Below are 6,770 nucleotides of genomic sequence, written 5' to 3' on the forward strand. Positions count from 1 at the left end.
AGGAGGGGGTATTTTGGGGGTTGTTATATAGGTGAGCCAGGCGTTGTGACAGGGAGAAGTAGTCTAACCGCCAGACAATGTGCCACAAATCAAGAAGAACCGATCCCCGGAGTAGTTAAGAGACGATAGAAGCCAATACCATCTAGGACTCCAATCTCGAGTAGTGAGTTAGATCGTCGTATAATCCAACAAGGTATCAATAATTACTCTGTGGGCTAGGAGTGGACCGCGGGGTTTATACTCAGTTTACTTCTCCTCTGATTGATTATTCTCAATTTATTTAATAATAATTCAATAATCATTTAATTGCAATTAAATTTTATTCGTTAGTTGCCGTTGAGCGTACCTCTAGGGGGTTTATACCCGAGGACTGCTCAAGGACCTTGCGGTGTTAATTGTCGTGAGAATTTATTAATTTACTCGATTAATTCTAAATCATTCGGAACATCTGAAAAATTGGTTTAGTTACATTTATTTTATTTCATAAAATAAAATCGAGAATTAAAAGCTTCGAGAAAATTCCATTGTCTTCTCACGGATTAGCCAAGCATCGGTTGAATTTTACAACGCAGTTAACGTGTACCCAAGGTCAAAGACTACTATGCACTAACGAATGCCGGCGTCCATTTTGAGCGCGCAAATTCCTGGCAATTATTTTACAAGACGAATTATTAAGAACAATCAAATTATTATTATTTAATATTATTTATTACTAGAAAATATTAATTATTTAACATTAAATAATTTATTGAGAATTGGCTATTGAACTTCGACGCAATTAAGATTGAATACCCGTGGATAATTTTTCGTGAATTTATTTTACATTGAGATAAATTGTTTTATTAATTATTTATAAATCGAAAAATTCCACGTGGTCATTTTATATATTGAACTTCTGAAAATTAATATTATTAGTATGTTGACATTGTTTATAAAAATATTTAACGGCGTGGATTAAATCCCAGAAAATTAGTCAGAATTTTATAAAGAAATATTCTTAAGAATTTATTCAAAATTTAAGAAATAAAATTTACGAGTTGAAATTGGAGTAAAATTTTACGTCGAATGTTCCGGAAAATTTATATAATGTTGAGTATTAAACTCGTGATTAATTTGGAATAAATTCAGGCATCGGCTTTTAGTGTAAATTTTTTCTTGAGAATTTTATTTTATTAATTGTGGAAATAATTCATAATTTTATTTGCGAGCTAATGACTGAAAAATTTTGGTAAAAATTAATGTTGTAATTTTTGGAGTTTAATTTTATAAGTCAAAAATAAAAGTTAATTAGAGCCCGTGTGTGTGTGAGCGGGTTATGTGTGTGAAGATCGTGCGGGATATGTGTGTGTGAGTGTGTACATTCTCTACTTGTTGATGTTTTGCCGAGTAGAGTAGTTCGTACAGTCTAAGAGCGTGAGGGTCCGGTGGACAGCGCGACTTAGTTAGAAACTGCGGTATAGACGCTCCATAAGAGGGTACCGTTAGGATTAAGAATTTTGATAGAGCGTGAGGGTCTGGTGGACAGCGCGACGTAGCTAGAAACTGCAGTAAAGCGCTCCTTATGAGGATACTGTAGGATTAAGAATTTTTGTTAGTTATAAGGAATTTACACATCGCCCTCGTATACGATAGCCTCTGTACAAGGTGCCTTGCTGGCTACCTAGGTTAAGTTGATTTAGTGGAGTTCGTGGGTTTAGTGCGTAGGAATTTACACATCGCCCTTGTATACGATAGCCTCTGTACGAGGTGCTTTGCTGGCTACTTAGGTTAACTTGAGTTGTCGGTTTTAGCCCGGAATCCTCGGTAGTAATAAGTCGTAGTGTTAAGTTAGTCTTAAGTGAGTCAGTGTACTTGCAAGTGAACAAGTTGTTATTTTATTTTGTTGCTAATAAATTTTTGGTACCGTTGGTAAATAGAAATTCATTCATTTCAGATCACCTTCCTCCACTCTCTCTCCCTGTAGATAAGCTCAGCTCTGGTTCCGGTTCCGGGAACCGCGATAAAAAATCCCGGTGGCGCGCTTTTATTAATTAATTTAGATTTATTTGTTAGTTTTATTATTTCAATTAATTTAATTTAAGGGGCCAATTGAGCGGAATAAGCACCCGTTTACAATAGGTACAGAGGTACAGGTATAGAGCAACTACTGAGCGCTTGGGTCCGGTCGCTGGCCAGGCAACAAGAGTTTTTAATCCCTTAATTGCTTTTTTGAAAAAGGTAGGTTATTGGGATATTTTTATGAAAAATATTTGGGAAAACCCTTAAGCTTCTTACAAACAAACTTATACATATTTTTAATCTTACGACAATACATTTTATTAAAGTCTCGTCAGCTGCAAATGTGAATTTTATTATATTGCACTAAAATTACAATAAACGAAAATTTCTCAAAATATTCTTGCAAAGACGAGACTTTATCAATCGCTTGGCATCACCAAGTAAATTATAATCCGGTATAATTTATGGTGATGAGACACAACTGAAACTTTTCTAAGAAAATCTTAATAACGTTGTAGAAAATCTACAACTTAAATAATAACTACATCAATTAACCATTACTAATAAACAATAATAATTATTAACTAAATAATTATATATGGGTCATTCCATGTCAAATCGACCAATAGTTGGAATCGACCCCTTTCGATTTGGACAAATTTTGGTCAGAAGTTTTCTTTTATCATATAACGAAGTTCTGCCAAAGGAAAAAAAAATAAAAAATTTTTTTTCAAAAGATATGCAAATTTAAAATTTCGCGATTTTTCCAGTTTTTCAATTTTGTTTTTGTAATATCTCGAACGCTATTATAGATACAGGAGTCGACTTTCGTTTGTTTGAAAGAGGACACTTGAAGCTATTGAAAAAAAAATTTTTTGGAAAAAAATTCCAAAAAATGCAAAATTTGTCAAATTTTGAATTTTTGAAAATCGTCAAAAAAGACGGTCGACTATAAATTTTTCGCTCAAATTTTTTTGTATACTACCTTGTACCAATCTCAAAAGATCCTTAAATTTTTAGAACTGTGTTTTTTGTTTTATCAAAAATATGAATTTTTTAAATTTGTTAAAAAAAAAATTTTTCTTAAAATTTTTTTTTTTATTATTATCTTAATCAAGTTTGGCAAATCACGTAATTTTGATATTTTGAACAGTTGAAATTTCATTTAGTGGCATAATGATGAGAAAAAAAACATTAATGGTATTTTTTTATTATTGGTTATTCATTTATTTAATAATGCATTTCAAGTGTAAGTTTACTTTACATTCTGTTGCGAAAGTATCCTTTCTTTAATTCTTTTTGTACTGTTGTTGCTCCTTTTCTTTTTCTTAACCTGAAAAATTTATGACTGAACCAAAAAATGTCATTAATGTTTTTTTTCTCATCATTATGCCACTAAATGAAATTTCAACTAGTTCAAAATATCAAAACTACGCGATTTGCCAAACTCGATTAAGATAAAAATAAAAAAAAAAAATTTTAAGAAAATTTTTTTTTTTTAACAAATTTCAAAAATTCATATTTTTGAAAAAACAGAAAACACAGTTCTAAGAATTTTAGGATCTTTTAAGATTGGTACAAGGTAGTATACAAAAAAATTTGAGCGAAAAATTTAGTGTCAACCGTCATTTTTGACGATTTTCAAAAACTCAAAATTTGACAAATTTGGCATTTTTTGGAATTTTTTTCCAAAATTATTTTTTTTTCAATAGCTTTAAGTGTCCCCTTTCAAATAAACAAAAGTCCATTCTTGTATCTATAATAGCGTTCGAGGTATTACAAAAACAAAATTGAAAAACTGGAAAAATCGCGAAATTTTGAATTTACATATCTTTTGAAAAAAAATTTTTTATTTTTTTTCCTTTGGCAGAACTTCGTTATATAATAAAAGAAAACTTCTGAAAAAAATTTGTCCAAATCGAAAGGGGTCGATTCCAACTATTGGTCGATTTGACATGAAATGACCCATATGATAATAATAATAATCAAATAATTATAACTAATAATAATTAATAGTCAAATAATAAAATTATAATAATAATAATAGTGAAATAATGATAACAAAAAAAATAAATATTACTAATTATAAATAATAATAATTAAATTGTATTACAAAGGAGTGGGTGAAAGATATGACCCCCACAAAGTAATTTTTAATAAAAAAAAATCGGTAGCGAGGGTTAGTGAGAAAAACTGGGCGGCCATGAATAAATTTTTATTTTTATTGAGAATAACTAAATTAATTTTGATAAAAAACTTAGTGATTAGGGTCAGTAACAGGCAATAGGTAGCTGTAAATAAATTTTTACTCTTATTTAGAACGATTAAAGTAATTTTAAATTAAAAAATCAGTAGTGATAGTAAGTTAGAGGCACTAGGCGACCATGAATAAATTTGTATTTTTATTTAGAATAATTAAAGTAATTTTCAATTAAAAAATCAGTAGCGAGTGTCAAGTAGAGGCTCTGGGTGGCTATAAATCAATTTTTTTTTATTTTTCGAATAATTAAAGTAATTTTCTAATTATAAAATAAGTAGCGAGAGTCAGCTAGAGGCCCTGAGTGGCTTTGACTGAATTTTGTTTTTATTTTGAATTATTATAGTACTTTTTAATTGAAAAACAAGTAGCGAAGGTGAGTAAGAGGAACTGAGCAGCCATGACTAAATTGTTATTTTTATTTAGAACGATTTAAGTAATTTTTTATTAAAAAATTAGTAGCGAGGATGGGGAAGATACTCTGAGCAGCTATGATTGATTTTTTTTTTTATTTCGAACATTTAAGGTAATTTTTAAATGAAAAATCAACAGCAAGAGTCAGTCAGAGGCCCTGGGTAGCTATGAATAAATTTTTATTATTATTTTTAATGATTAAATAATTTTCTATTAAAAAACAAGTAGCGAGGGGCAGTAAGAAGCACAGGGCGGCTAGAAATAAATTTTTATTTATCTCGGAATAACAAGAATATTTTTTAACTGAAGAATAAGTGGCGAGGGTCAGTTAGAGGCACTGGGCGGTCATGAATGAATTTTTAATTTTACTTTGAATGATTGAAGTAATTTTTAATAGAAAAATAAGTAGTGAGGCTCAGTAAAAAGCACTGGGCGACTATAACAAAATTTTTATTTTTATTTAGAATAATTAATGTAATTTTCAATTAAAAAATTAGTAGCGTGTCTTAAGTCGAGGCTCTGGGAGGCTATGTATGGATTATTATTTTTATTTTGAATAATTAAAGTAATTTTCAATTCAAAAATAAGTAGGGAGAGTCAGTGAAAGGCACGGGGAGGCTGTGACAAAATTTTTATCTTTATTTAGAATAATTAATGTAATTTTCAATCAATAAATCAGTAGCGAGTGTCGAGTAGACGCTCTGTGTGGCTATAAATTAATTTTTATTTTAATTGTCAATAAATAAAGTCATTTTTGAATGTAAAACAAGTAGCAAAGGTCAGTAAAAGGCAATGAGCAGCTATGAATGAATTTTTATTCTAATTTACAATAATTAATGAACTTTTTGATTGAAAAGTAAGTAGCGAGGGTAAGTAAGAGGCACTGGGCAGCTATAACTGGATCCTTTTTTTTATTTATAATAATTTAGGTACTTTTTAATTAAAAAATGAGTAGCGAATGTCAAGTAGAGGAACTGGGCGGCTATGAATGAATTTTTATTTTTATTTAGAATAATTAAAGAAATTTTCAATTGAAAAATAAGTAGCAAGGATTAGTTAAAAGCACTGGGCAGCTATAACAAATGTTTTATTTTTATTTAGAATAATTATTCTAATTTTCAACTAAAAAATTCGTGGTAAGTGTTAAGTAAAGGGACTAGGTGGCTATGGATGAATTTGTATTTTCATTTCAAATGCTTAAAGTAATTTTTACTTGAAAAACAAGTAGCGAGGGTCAGTAGAAGGCACTGGGCGGCTATGATGAAGTTTTAATTTTTGATAAAAATGATTGAAGAACATTTTAGTTGAAAAATAAGTAGCGCGAATGAGTAAGGGACACTGGGTGGCTACGAATGAATTTTTATTATTATTTTGAATAATTATAGTAATTTTTAATTAAAAAATAAGTAGCGGGGATTAGTACGAGACATTGGGCAGCAACGACTGAATTTTATTTTTATTTAGAATGATTTAAGGAATTTTTTATTAAAAAATTAGTAGCGAGAGTCAGTAAGAGGCACTGGGTGGCTATGAATGAATTTTTATTATTTCTTTCGAATAATTAACGTAATTTTTAAATGAAAAATAAGTAGCGAGGGTCAATCAGAGGCACTTAGCAGCTGTGACGGAATTTTTATATTTATTTTGAATCTTTGAAGTAATTTTCAATTAGAAAATCAGTAGCGAGACTCAGGCAGTGGCACTGGCCGGCTATGGTCGAATATTTCTAGTTATCATGAATTATTGAAGTAATATTTAATTTAAAATTAGTAGCGAGGCAATAAATGGCTGTCTGAATCTTTCTATTTATTTAGAATTATTTAAGTTATTTTTAAAGTTAAAAATTAATACTAAGCTCAGAAAAAAATACTGTAATCGTCTGATGCAACAAAAATTCCATTTATTGAGAAATATTGAAGAATTTCGAAATTAAAAAGTACAACGAATAACATCAATATTTTTTACCGTAAGCGCTTATCAAATTCGATTATTTATTTACAATTATTCGTGAAATAAAAAGGAATACGTCGACATTTAATCAAGTAGGTGCTCAAAATGTCGTCCGTTCACTTGAAGACAGAGCCGGCATCGCTTGAGTAGA

The sequence above is a fragment of the Cotesia glomerata genome, linkage group LG1, assembly GCF_020080835.1.
Source record: "Cotesia glomerata isolate CgM1 linkage group LG1, MPM_Cglom_v2.3, whole genome shotgun sequence".
Taxonomy (NCBI): domain Eukaryota; kingdom Metazoa; phylum Arthropoda; class Insecta; order Hymenoptera; family Braconidae; genus Cotesia; species Cotesia glomerata.